The following is a 14,058-nucleotide window of genomic DNA, read 5'->3' as shown; positions in this document are numbered from 1 at the left end:
GGTAATGACGTGGGTAAGTTATCTGAGGTTAAGGTCTGGCTAGCAAAGCAATTCGATATGAAGGATCTAGGAGAAGCCGCGTACATTCTGGGAATCCAAATCTTTCGAGATAGGAAAAACCGGACCCTGTCGCTCTCTCAAGCATCTTATATTGATAAGGTGATGGATCGCTTCTCGATGCAAGACTGCAAGAGGGGTCAAACACCCTTTAGGCATGGAGTTTCACTCTCTAAGGACCAGTCTCCCAAGACTGCACAAGAGATTGAAGACATGAGGAAAATTCCTTACGCCTCTGCCGTAGGAAGCCTTATGTATGCTATGCTTTGCACTAGACCTGACATCTGTTTCGCCGTTGGCGTAGTTAGCCGTTTCCAATCCAACCCTGGACCCGAGCACTGGATTGCTGTTAAGCATGTTCTTAAGTATCTTCGAAGAACTAGGAACTTGATGCTTACATACTCAGGTACTGACCTGACTATGACAGGATATACCGACTCCGAGTTTCAAGCGGATAAGGATTCCAGGAAATCCACTTCGGGATCTGTGTTCATCCTTAATGGTGGAGCTGTTGTGTGGAGAAGTATTAAGCAATCTTGCATTGCTGACTCCACAATGGAAGCAGAATATGTGGCTGCTTGTGAAGCATCCAAAGAGGCTGTATGGCTTAGAAAGTTCCTTAAGTATTTGGAAATTGTTCCAAACGTCGACGAGCCCATGGCCCTTTATTGTGATAATAGTGGGGCTGTCGCTAACTCAAAGGAACCTAGAAGCCATAAGCGCTCTAAGCATATTGAGAGGAAATACCATTTGATTCGAGAGATCGTGCAGCGCGGAGACGTGGAAGTGAAGAAGATCTCAACGGTGGACAACCTCGCAGATCCATTCACCAAGGCCCTAGCGAACAAGGTCTTCGACCAACATCGTGAGGGATTAGGCATGAAGGACTACACACACCTTCTTTGAGTCAAGTGAGAGTTTGTTGTCAATGGTGCCCACAAGAAGAGTTGTAGTCTTTATTTTGTACATTTGATGTAATAAAGTCTCATGAAGACTCTTGCTTGTAATTGCCTATCTATTCATTAATAAAGTTGAAACGTTCATTCATTCTTTCTTTGTTTGAAGCTTTATGATAAAACCTTAGTCTTTTAGTCCATAAACAAACTTAACAACTTACGAAGAGACAAATGTAGATTTGCATGAACAAACTCTTCGTAGTTTGCTTAAAACGATATATTCGCAATCTTAGGGTCAAAGGACTATTGACCTCAGTATGATTGTTGGAAGAATCTATGATGTCTGGTTATGAGGCATTGAGAGTTGGGGACTCTATAGTTCTTCTAGGTATCTTCCGAAGGTACTGAATTGACCAGTGCACTTCTAGAGACAATACAAGAACAAACCATTTAACCTCTTATGTCTCGAAGTCACTATGTATGAATTGCATCATGCTTACCTTAATCCTGAAATGAGACATGCCATTTCACACCTTAGTATTCTCATTTGAGAAAGTCAAAGTTCGGACTCACTATGTGATTCCGAACAAGGCCTATTGGTGAAGTACTAAGTTGTGAGTCTGTCATGAGTAACTTTGTGAAGTTCTCATAGATATGGAATTCATGTACAAGATTGCTGAAATGCAATGTATGTCACCTCATGCTTTGTTCCTTGGAGTGTGAATAAATGAACTGGCCAGTGTCCAAATTGAGTCCTGACTCTTTTGGATGAAACAATGTGACTTGTTAGCTCCTCGTCAATACATTGTTTCTAACTTATTCACAAGCGACAAAGGAGTTGAGGAAATAACAGCTAGAAGGGTAAAATGGTAATTTAGTAAATCCCGACTAGCTGATGACATTCATGAAGGGTAAACATAGATAATATTCAGTGGATCCGCTCATTATAATTAGGTGAATTCTTGAGTAGAAAATAAATTCATTTGAATCGAGAGATTTTCAGTGTCAGCTCTTTAGTGGAGTCAGTTGGCATTAAGCTAAACTTGGAAAAGGTTTGTGAACTTTTGAGTCCAAGTGTTTAGCTCAAGCTTTGTTCATTTGGGTCCATGAGGTCACTGTCACGAATCACATCGATAGGAATAGTTAAACTGGAAGCTAAGTCAAAACAAGAACGAAAATTATCGAAAGGGTATTTTTGTCTTTTGAGACATAAGGATGAAATGGATGTCAATAAATTTTGACAAGTTCATTTGATGACTTAATGTCACTCGGCCATAATATGATTAATTGGGCCTTGTGAATTAATTTCATTTCATGAGAATTTTATTGAAAATTCTTAATGGGCCTTTCTCATGTTGTCATGAACAAATGAAGAAGCTTCTAGAAGCTCCTTCTAGAGAGACTTGGGCGCCTACCCTAATAGAGAAATAGGAGAGTTTATTTTGTGCATAAATGTATTTAGATACTTGCCAAAAGAAAAAGAGGAAACAAATTTCCTCCAAGAGGAAAGTGGGAATCGGCCAAGTGAGAGACAAGGCAAGGCCTTGAACAAAATTGGAAACAAATCAAGGCTTCTAGAAGCCTTGAGTTGGCCGAGTGTCTCAAAGGGAAAAAAGAGGAAATTGCTCATGAATATGTGATATTCTATAGAAGAGGAAACTACCTTATTGAAGGTGAGACCTCTCCTATAAATAGGAGCCTCATTTCCTCACATTTCATTCATCCAAAGTTTTAGAGATTGAGAGCTTCTCTCTCTAGACTTGGCCGCCCCTTCCTCTCTCTCTCTCTAGTTTATATTTTCGATTTTTCTTGTCTTGGCACCTAGGTCCTCACTCGACCTAGTGTTTAGCTCTACGACTTCGAGACTTGTTCTTAAGTCGTAGTGTTTAAAAGTGCCCACTCACTGATTCCTTCTTTTCGAGTGATTTAGTGATAGAAACTTTCGTGGTGGCTCGAGGTGCCGAGGAAAGAAAGAGAGACGTGCTGCGAGGGGAGACGAGCGTTGCAACTTTCCAAAGGCTTCTACAAGGTTCAAGCTTCAAGAAAGGTTAGTAACTTTAATAGCTCATATTAGTTTTTATTTACATGTACATGCTCTTGTCTAGGTTAGTAAAAACTAGTTTTACTTAAAAAGAAAATTTTTAAAATTCCGCCGCTTAACGAAGCGTTAAACTTTTTCTTAAACCCTAGATCGATTCCAACAGTAGATAATGGTCTATTTTTCTCTACAGCTAATATAAAAAAGTAGTGGTAATACTCAAAAAATGAAAAATGATCAAAATTTCACCATTTTTAAATGGAGGAAAATTTCCCACAAAATTTTGGCACATTTACACTACAGTCAAAGGTAAAGAAGGAGTTGTAATACTTAAAATATAAAAAATTAACAAAACTTTACTATTTGAGTGTGGGAGGGAAATTTCCCACTCACAAATTAGATTAAGTATTGGAAATTTTCATATTCCCACCAATATGAAAATAAAGTAAAAACGACTTAAGTATTGGAAATACTCTAATATTTCACACATATACTTCAAAAAGTTCTATCTCCCTCAAATATTACTCGGAGACAGACTTCAAAAAAAAGTTCGACGCCTCTCTCACCGTCGCTTAGCTCTTCCTCGACCACCGCCGATCCACGACGACTTTCACCACGGCTTCTACCTTCTTCACCTTCGACCTCGATGCTTCTTTTTCTTCTTCGTTATCCGTGCGCGACCTCTCCACCACCGCCGACCAAGACCTTCAACCTCGATTTTCTAGGTTAGCCTATCTCCTTCTCTACTTGTATCTCCAGGCCTCGAGTATTCCTCTTCATTCTTTTTCTCGAATTTGTCGCTAGAAATTTCTGTGGTTCGTTCATGAATAAGAGATAGGAGTTTCTATTTGAAAATTTCTTCTTTCTTTTAGTTCGATTTAGCTTTAGAAATTAGGGGTTTTTTATTTCTCTTGCTTGTTCTGTGATTTTCCGTGGTATATGGATTGGATTGGGCTCAGTTTGTTGTTGTTCTTGATCTGAAATTCCTTGAGTTAGGGTTCATGAATTTTAATTGATTTTTTTGCCGAAAATTTGTAAAGAAATTGGGTTTTTTCTATGTTGTTTAGCTTGAACATGTTAATTGATTTTTGGGTCTTGGTTTTGAGAGTTGAATTGGAGTTTTTGCTTGGTCAATTTCAGATTTTATGTGAATTGGGATTTGATTTAGTCTCTTACATTTGACGTGTGCAAGGAATAGGTCGGCTGAAAAATAGAGGGTTCTCGCCGGAGAAGATTCAAGGTCGCTGGACATCATTCAAGGTGAAGGACATCATTCAAGGTCTAGGGATTTGAATTTCAAATTGATTTGGGGGTTTTTGAGGTATTAGGATTCTAGAGTGTTGATCTATGTGCGATGATGATTCTCGTACTTTGGCTGATTGTTTGGATATTGGATTCGCTGTGGTTTTTCTCTCGCTTCTGACCTCTGTTTGTCTGATTTTTGTAACTAGGAATATCATATTTTTGGCCGTGCTTTTAGGTCTGAGATTGAGATTGAATTATGATATTAAGTAATGCTATTGTGTTCTCTCAGTTTGATTTCGTCTTAAATGTAGTGAAGTTTGGTTTAGTTGTTAAGGCTTTAGCATAAGAAGATTTGCAAAGATATAAGTCAAGTAATTATAGGCACGTTCAAAGAAGTTACGATATAGAAGTAAAATATAAAAGTACTGCAAAAAATATTTTTTGAAAAATTATTTATTGATCGGCACAAATTCTACAGCTACTCTCAAAATCATGTTAAAGCTCTTGTACACTAATCCATTCATGTGTCGCAACGTTCTGTGCTCGCAAAGCTCTGGAAATGGAAGCGCAGGGAAATGAACGATGCTGCACGATATGTACGAGTTCTCAACCTCTCCGCTCCGCCTCCGAATCTGATAGCCGGAGCTCTGTCACTCTCTGCCGCCTCTGCAAAAAGGAAGCTTTGCCGACTCTGTTCTCTGGTCGCGATTGTGTTCTTCACGCTCAGGTCTAGATTATCGTTGCTATTTCAAAGCTGATATGGTTCTCTTTATCTCTCACATTTGTTTTTTCCATTTTTCCTTTATGATATTCATCATGTTTTCTCTATTCGATGTGACAGTCTTGTTGTATCAAAGTAAGATTTATGTTTCTAATTTTAATATTCCACACTTGATTTAATGGACGCTTTCATTAACATATTTATGAACTCACGTAACATGTTAATCTTATTAGAGAAACTAATTATTAAAAGATTCTGATTGAGAAGCTTTCCTTGATAATACAGTTGGGCTTTTAACAATTTGTCTATAATGTGTGTGCAGAGCTTCCACAGCTGAGGGGTACAACATCAGCGGAGTTAGGCTGTGATCCCCGAGGATTTTCTCGTTCTAGAATCGACACTTCTACATGGTACTGTGCCATTGTTGCAGGAAGACAGGGCCCATAACTCAGTAAAATGCGTGAAGTAAGTATTTCTCTTACATTATATTCTTTTTTTACTCTCGGCATGCTTTCATCAAAACTTGCAAAGCCAAATGAAATGACAACATAGTATGTGTTCTTTTCCCGGCTTTTATACGGCCAGCACTGTAAGAAATATCGTGAATAGTAGACCATCAAGTAGAACACATAACATTTAGCTATCGATCGATGACCTGTGCCTTAAGTTTTATGATACTTCGAAGACAAAAAATCTAATCTCGTGTTCTTTTCTAAATTTTGGTGTTGTTTCTTGGTTTTGGACAGATCAAGACCAGATTTGTAAACGCCCAGATTTTGCAGGTTTTGGACAGATCAAGACCAGATTTGTAAACGCCCAGATTTCTAAACGCCCAGATTTTGCAGTACCACTCGGGCCTTGGTGCACCCCTCCTAAAAAAAATTATTCTCGTAGCTAGTTCTCAACCGATGAGAGCAACTATGCTGTGCGCATGGTATATCTCATGTTTTGCGTTTCAAAGTTGGTCTATTTACTTTCTTCTCTGTATTTCTTCTGCAGTGGAGTGGTCATAGCTGAAGGAATTCTGAGTGATAACCATGTCTTTCATAATGGTATGTCTTGAAACTTTTACAATTTTATCATGTGTGGATGAATTAATGCACGTTTTTTTAGTGATGTGGTACTGTTATGTTGAAACTGGACATTGTCAAATGTATTTTTAATAATGAATGATTTATTTTGACTCTGTACTCTATATTTTATGTTATTGTTAAGAAGACTAAACGATTTTTATTTATTATAAATATTCTATCATTTGTAAATGAGGTCATGCAGTTTCTTTTGTTAATCTTGTTTGTTGAAAAGGACATTGTAGAATGTATCATATGTCAACAACTCAGGTGTTTAATACTTTATGTAACTGATTAAAAAGAAAGAAGAATGATATAATTATTTTTTCTTCCCAAAGAATTTCGTCTGATCGTTATGCACTTGAAATTGGGTTTATTTTTAGAAGAATAAATCTATGATGTCAAGTGAAACATCAATGCAATTAGGGATTCGGGTTTGAAGAACACCCTATTTTTGTTGTTGTTTATCATATCCTGTACCTTTAAGGGGATATGATCTTGTCCATAATGTTGGGGCATTTTTTGGGTTCCCTGTGTAAATAGGTCTATGCCGATAATAGTGGCTAATGTTTCGTTTGTGGTTTGTTTTCTGGGGTTCGCGTGCTGGATTGACGTTGGATCCTAAGGATAGGCATCTATCAACTCATCTTTTTGTGCAAGTGACTCGAGTAATTGTTGTTGGAGTTTCATTCCCATTTCTGAAATACTTTGGTTATGGCTTGGACTGGAAAGAGGCTCTTGTTCTCATATGGTCAGGTTTGAGAGGGGCTGTTGCATTAGCGTTTTCCTTATTTGTCAAGGCAAGATATTTTGTATAGTCTCACTTCTGTTGTCTTAATTTATCAACTGCCTACTAATAAGGAGATTTTTTTTTTCTTCAGCGTACAAGCGACAACTTGAACTCTCCACACCTAAGTTCTGAAACTGGAACAACGGTATGTCTGTTTTAAAATATCTCTTGGTCATACATTTGAGAGTTTTACAATAAAGATCAGTCCTTTCAATAAGAGCTGCTAATTTTGGTGATGTTCAATGGGATGGGAAATCTAAATATGGCTGATTGTGTTTTGCGAAATTCCAATAGTGATACGCTAATTAAAGACCCAAAAGAAGTAATCTACTAATCTTGTATTGCAAGTCTGTTAAATCAATGTCATTTGGTACTGGATTTTGTGAAGGCTTGTTTTGGTTTCTTTGTTTTGGGTCTTGTGTTTGTGTGAGGGTCTAGGCTCCGCAATGAGTTTGTTGCGCGGCATAGGCGGGCTCCACAGAGCTCACAACGATTCTGGAAAGCGGAGGCGCTGTGAGAAACGGCGGAGGCTCTGAGCAACGTGGTGGCATTGGCTTGGAAGGTTCGGGCCCCGGATCGGTACAAGTTATGCTTTGTCCCCCCTCTGCCGGTAAATGACTTGGTCTTTGTTTGAATGATAGCTCTGCAAGTCCTACTTGAAAATATAAGAGTATAACTGTTATGATTGGTCATGCTTATTATGGAGTTCACTTTCCAGTACTAATTTTGGGTGTATTTCTTATATTCCAAAAACTTGTAATGCCATATTTATGTAAATGATATTTATTATTGATTGAATGAAATATGAGATTTTTGGATATTATTATTATGTGTTTTATTGGATATTTATATATTATAAATGTATTTAAATATATATTTTTATTAAAAAAATGCTCTACAGAAATAAGATGTAGCCTATATTGTAAAAATATAATTTCATAAATATAAACTACAGCTAAACAATGTAGTCTTCAACAGAAAAGAATGGAGTTATAGGCAAAGAGATAAGACTCCAGTGCAATAGATGCCACAAAAACGCCGTAGTCTGTCCAACTCAATTAATTATAACTACTCTTTAAAGCTGTAGTGTTTATTGACTCAAAATTTGAACAACTACATTATAAAAATGTAGTCTTCAACAGAAAACACTGGAGTCATAGGCAAAAAGATAAGACTCCAGTGCAATAGATACCACAAAAACGCCGTAGTCTGTCTAATTGACTCAATTAAGACTACTTGTTAAAACTGTAGTTTTTTTATCTTATGTAATTGAGTTCTATATAACTACAGCATAACGTTGTAGTAATTATAGATGCACTAGTAAGACTACATCTAAACAATGTAGTTATATATTTTAACTACAGTCTTATAAAACAGATACATTACGGCCAAACACTGGAGTCATAATCAAAGAGTAAGACTCCAGTGCAATAGATGACAGTCAGTAAACTGTAGTGGATTTAAAATGACTACAGCGTTCGGCAGTAGTTAGAGGCCAAATTTCTGGTAGTGAGTGCCTGTCTCCTTGCGGACTTGCTTTCACACCAGATTATCGCTAGTGATTTCTTTTTCATTTTGCTTGTTATGTTAAGAGTGAAATAACGTTGAATTAGTAAGGTCTTCATAGCGAAACAAAGTCCATATAGTGAAATATAAGGGGTATCATTTATATATATTTCACACTCTGGTCTGTTTGTTACCTCTTTCTGCAATTAGTGTATAATCAAATGAAACTAAAACAAGTTTACTCCCTGAATTTTGGAAACTACCATTTTTTTTTTGTTACTGAAGCATTGTGCAAAAATATCTCTTGTTTAGTTATGAAAAGCAAAATCATATCTCAGGTATTTTTTTCTTTGGGTACCTGCAAGTGCGTGTAGCAGGTTTTAATACTTGCTCCCTCTCACGCACATACCAAGGCATCAATTAAGGCTCGATACTTGGTGATTTTAATTTTGTAAACCTTTGTGTGGAGCCATAGGATCATTAATTATGATGCTCATGAAATCTGTCGATGGGCTTTGCAATTCTCGATATCTGGGTTCTTTTTTGTTGGAGAAACCCGTCCCTTGTGCGACAAGTTATTTGCTGTGAGAATGTGGAGTAACAAAGCAGTTTTCATATTAAAAAAAAAGAAAGGAAATATTTGAGTTCACTTTTTGTATGATTTTTTGTGTGTGTTGTGTTGACTAATTTTGGGGGACTTTTGCATTGCAGGCTCTTTGCTCTGAAGTACGCCACCGATACTGCCTGGACAACTCACTCCGAAGAGGTTCTGGAATTTTATAGTGATTTGGTGGAGGTAGATAGCGTTCACTCGTGTTACTACAAGGACGAAAGCAGTCTTGTGCTTCTACAGCAGGTTACTCTCTCTACTTGCACCGAGAAAAATGATTTGTGGCATTCATGTAATTTTGTAAAATTATATAGGTATTCCTCGGTACTGTAAAAATAACAGAGTATGTCCTCTGCTTTATATATATATATATTTTTATATAAATAATGTGCATGTAAGGCTATGCCAAAACTCTAATGTGTATGTAAAGCTATGCCAAAGCTCGTGTATAGATTATTATTGACTTTTTTGTAATTATTATTCATTTACACTTAGTCTTGAACCGAGTAATCATTGCTTTTTGTTATTTTTAATTTCTTAATACAGACCTTTGATTACAATGGATACTTTTTTGGAGCCAATTCCAATAAGTGATCACGAGGAAGATGATGAAACTACAAACAACACTCAAAGTAGTCAAACAACTTTGGGGAAGAGAAAGCCTAAAAGAAGATCTGAGGTATGGAACCATTTTGTCAAAACTCCAAATGGTTTGAGGGCTATTTGTAATTATTGTCAAGAAGACTTTGCATGTCATGGAAAGAAGCATGGTACGAGCACTTTGAATTCTCATAAGGGAAGGTGCAAAAAATTCCCGGGAAGGCAGGAGAAAGATGATCCAAAGCAAACAGTTTTGATACACAAAAACGAGAGTGGTGACATGGTTAGTAATTTGACGATCACTAACTTCACTAAGGAAAAAGGTAGGAGGGCTTGCGTTGAGTACATAGTTGGTGCCGAGTTACCTTTCAAGCATATTGAGAATTGTTTTTTCAAACGATTTTGCTCCACCATTCAGCCTAGACTTGCTCTTATTTCTCGAGTTACAGTGGCTAGAGATGTGTATCAAACATATTTGGAAGAAAAAAAAAATGAAGACAATCTTGCAAAAGTATAGAGTGTCTCTAACTACAGATACATGGAGGTCTATTCAGAATCTAAACTATATGTTTGTCACCGCTCACTTTATAGATGACAACTGGAAGTTGCATAAGAGGATCATCAATTTTTTCCTTGTTCCGAATCACAAAGGAGATACTATTGGAAGAGAGCTCGAGACATGTATCCACGAATGGGGAATTACAAAAGTAGTTTCAGTCACAGTCGATAATGCTTCCTCAAATGATACAGCGTTGACTTACCTGCAAAGAAGACTACAAGACATCCCCGGTTGTGTTCTTCTGGATGGTAAGTCTTTGCATATTCGTTGCTGCGCTTATAGTGAATTTGATCGTAACTGAAGGTTTGAAGGAAATCGATGATTCTATTGAGATGATCAGAAATGCAGTGAAGTTTGTTCGGTCTTCTACAACTAGAGCAAAGAAGTTTGAAGAATGCGTCGTTGAAGAAAAAATCGACTCTAAGGCTGGTTTGTGCTTAGATGTTCCCACCCGATGGAACTCGACATATCTTATGCTAGAGACAGCACTAAAATACCAAAAGGCATTTGATATGATGGTGGTTGATGGAAATTACAAGAACTATTTTAGAGAGAATGAAGATGGGAAACAACGGAAAGGGCCTCCAATTGATATCGATTGGGAGAAAGCAAAAGAGTATGTTACTTTCCTGAAGACATTCTACGAGGTAACATTGATGTTCAGCGGGACACACTACACTATGGCGAATTTGTTCTTCCGTGAAATCTATGAAGTTCGACAGCACAAACAAGTATTTTAAGAAACATGGCTTTCAACATGAAGGCTAAGTTTGATAAGTATTGGGGTGATGCGGAAAAAATCAATGACATGCTGATTATTGCCGCTGTTCTTGACCCTCGATACAAGATGGGACTTGTGAAGGTTTGTATCGAAATAGCAACCGGTGAAACAATGGAGGCTGATATGGTGTGCTTTCGAATTAAAGAGAAGTTGCAAGACTTGTTGAAGTTTTACAATGAGAACCATACGTCTACCAAAGAAAAACAATTGTCTCAATCGCAGCCAATTCCTCAAAACAAGAGTTGTACTTCGGCCATCTTGAGTAGACTTATGGAAACTTGTGATTACAGTCATGGTGCTAGGAACGAAATTGATGTATACTTGATGGAATCACGCGAGCCGCTTGTTGTGTCTGCTGAGTTTGATATACTTTCATGGTGGAAGTTGAATAGCTCAAAGTATCCAACGTTATCATCCATTGCTCGAGACATCTTAGCAGCTCAAGTTTCAACCGTTGCTTCTGAATCAGCATTCTCTACAAGTGGTCGAGTTCTTGATAAATTACGAAGTTCTTTGCACCCAAGAATGGTAGAAGCTTTGATTTGTTTGAGGGATTGGTTGATTGGCGATGATGTGTCACTAATTGTGGAAGAACTGAAAGAAGAAGTAGAAAATCTACAATCTTCCGAATCGATCGTGAAAACAGGTAATTTATAACCTCATTCCAATATTAGAAGTCCCAAAAAACTATTCATATATCAACAACATTTTATTCCAATATTCTTTTGTACTTTTGTAATGGCAGAGATATTAGCAGGGACTCTTAACTTCGAATCAGGAGGGTCATGCTCTTTTTCTGGCTCGGGCTCTGGGTCTTATTTTTAAACAAAATATATTGTCATTATCAAGGTAAAAATAAAACATATATGATATATGATTCATGATCTTACAATGAGAATTCGAATTAATTTATTATTAATTATTTGTTTTGTAGGTCTTTGTCGTCGTGAACTTTAGCAAAGAGCAACGGACTTGAGTTCCTTTTTATTTTATTTTCTGCATAAGACTTGAGTTTTTCATGATCAAGAGAAAAAAATATTTATTTATTTTTGGTGATTTTCTAATTCCTATGATTTTTTTTTCTTTTTTATTTTTTTATAGACTTGCTTTAAATATTTCTATTGATTTTTGCTTAATGTTTTACACTTATTTACATTACTAAATTACGGTGAACCCGAACAAACCGACTCTAACCGCCCCAAACAAACCAATCCAAACCAACCCGATCTTTTTTGGATCGGGTTGGTTTGGTTCACAGACCTTTAGCGGTTTGGTTTGGGTTTTCAAATTGACAAACCGAATGCATCGGGTTGGGTCCGTCAAAAGTATAAAACCGAATAACCAATCCGATGTACAGTCCTAGGTTGTGATATAACTTTTATTGAAAATTAAGCTATTGTTTTAATTTTGATATTCATATGATACGATGATATTCATATGATAAAATTTATTAGTCACCAACCAAAAGTGATCAAATTATAAAATTCTATTTTGAGTATCAAATTAAAATAAATTCGACTATTCATATTTACGTTATGCTCTTAATTTGAATGACATTATGATATTTTTAAAAAATTTATCATGAGTAATTGAAATTCGTGATTATAATATATTTTGGAACGTCCAAAGATTGATTATTCGTTTTATAATTAACGAACATTATCGTAGTAAATTGATATGTTTGGTTAGGTATGTTTAGTATATCCAAAGATTGTAAATATATCTAATTGAAGTATGTCAATCACCTATTATGTGAAGAAAAAAAGAATTATATTGAACACCAATTATGTTACCTTATCGTATATATTATTGTTTCGCCCAAAGGTAGCTTTAATATATACTTTATGTTTACTTATGTATTTGAATATGTATTATAGAGTAAGTTTATTACTTAAAGCATTAATGTGTGAGCATATATTACGTATTTTGCAGCCTCTTTTCTTGTTTCTCTTCAATCGCAAGCCACTATTGTTATCAAGTTTAACGGGCTAAGTTTCTCTTAATGGTCTGAACAAATTCAGTTTCACCTTGGTGTTCTGGATCTTGATTTACCCCTCATAAGTGAGAGGCCTGCTGCTCTTACTGAAGAAAGCAACAGTGAGCAAAGATCTTTTCATAAAGCTTGAGAAAGATCTAACACACTGAGCCATATGTTTATGTGAATGACTGTAGAGAACAACATCAAGTCCACATTAAAGAAAATTGAAAGTGCTAAGGAATTTATAAAATATGTGGAAGATAGCTCTCAGTTCGACTTTGTTGTTAAGTCGTATGCTGGGGAATTAATGGGTACGTTAACCACCATGAAATTTAATGGTTCTCGTACAATATATGAGCACGACGTTGAAATGATGAACATTGCAGCACGACTGAAGACCATGGGAATAGAAGAATAAAAATTTCCTAGTAACTTTCAACCTTAATTCATTACATCCTGAGTATGGTACATTTCATGTACATTACAATGCTCTGATAGATAAATGGAATGTGCGTGAATTACAAAGTATGCTCATTCAAGAGGAAGAAAGGCTTAAGAAATTTGTGCATCATTCAACCAATCTTGTTGATCATAAAGGAGCTCGAAAAAAATCACAGAAGAATAATAAAAAAGGGCAAACAAGGACTGTCAAAGCTTAATCAGTCATTTGTCTAGATCCACAAAAAAGAACGAGCAAAAGATAAGTTTCATTTCTATAGAAGTGGTCTTTGCTGGGGATATCCCTTCATTTTTTTCATTTTAGGATTTTATTTGTCGTTTGGTTGATTCGATGTTTTTCAAATTTTAACTTTCTATGTATATTTTTATTTTGAATTAAACTACTATGAATAATTGACTTATTATCATGAATTTCTTTTCATCAATTTATTTCCTAAATTTAAGTAGATATATTCTTTAATTAATGTTCCATATTGCAAGTTTACGAGAATGCTCTTCCGCGACAAAAACGTGTTACGATTAGGTGTAATCAAGTTGGGTTAGTCAGTTTTTTTATGTGCTATCAACCCGAACTGTTATAACTACTTTTTAGTTTTAAAATTCAAATCAACTTGATTGAAAGGTAAAACCAAACCAAACCAATAAAAAAAATAATCAGGTTGGACTGAGTTGATTTTTTCGGATTATAATTATCGAGCAATGTCCTTATAACTCGAATAAAAATTATACATGTATATTATATCTAATA

The 14,058-nt window shown here is 36.1% G+C and overlaps 1 long non-coding RNA gene across 1 annotated transcript; it reads left to right on the top strand.

Annotated features, from left to right (window-relative positions):
• Nucleotides 1-11,402: 11,402 nt before the first annotated feature.
• Nucleotides 11,403-11,902, top strand: LOC149401012 (uncharacterized). Its single transcript, XR_016296831.1, has 3 exons — nt 11,403-11,519; nt 11,619-11,722; nt 11,808-11,902. It is a non-coding gene; the product is annotated as an uncharacterized LOC149401012 (long non-coding RNA).
• The last annotated feature ends 2,156 nt before the right edge of the window (nt 11,903-14,058 follow it).

This window comes from Urtica dioica, chromosome 4 (genome assembly GCF_054948205.1).
Source record: "Urtica dioica subsp. dioica isolate 48M chromosome 4, U.dioica_male_clone48M_v1_H2, whole genome shotgun sequence".
NCBI lineage: Eukaryota > Viridiplantae > Streptophyta > Magnoliopsida > Rosales > Urticaceae > Urtica > Urtica dioica.
Note: the sequence above shows the minus strand (reverse complement) of the source record. Positions and strands in the feature narration are given on the sequence as shown.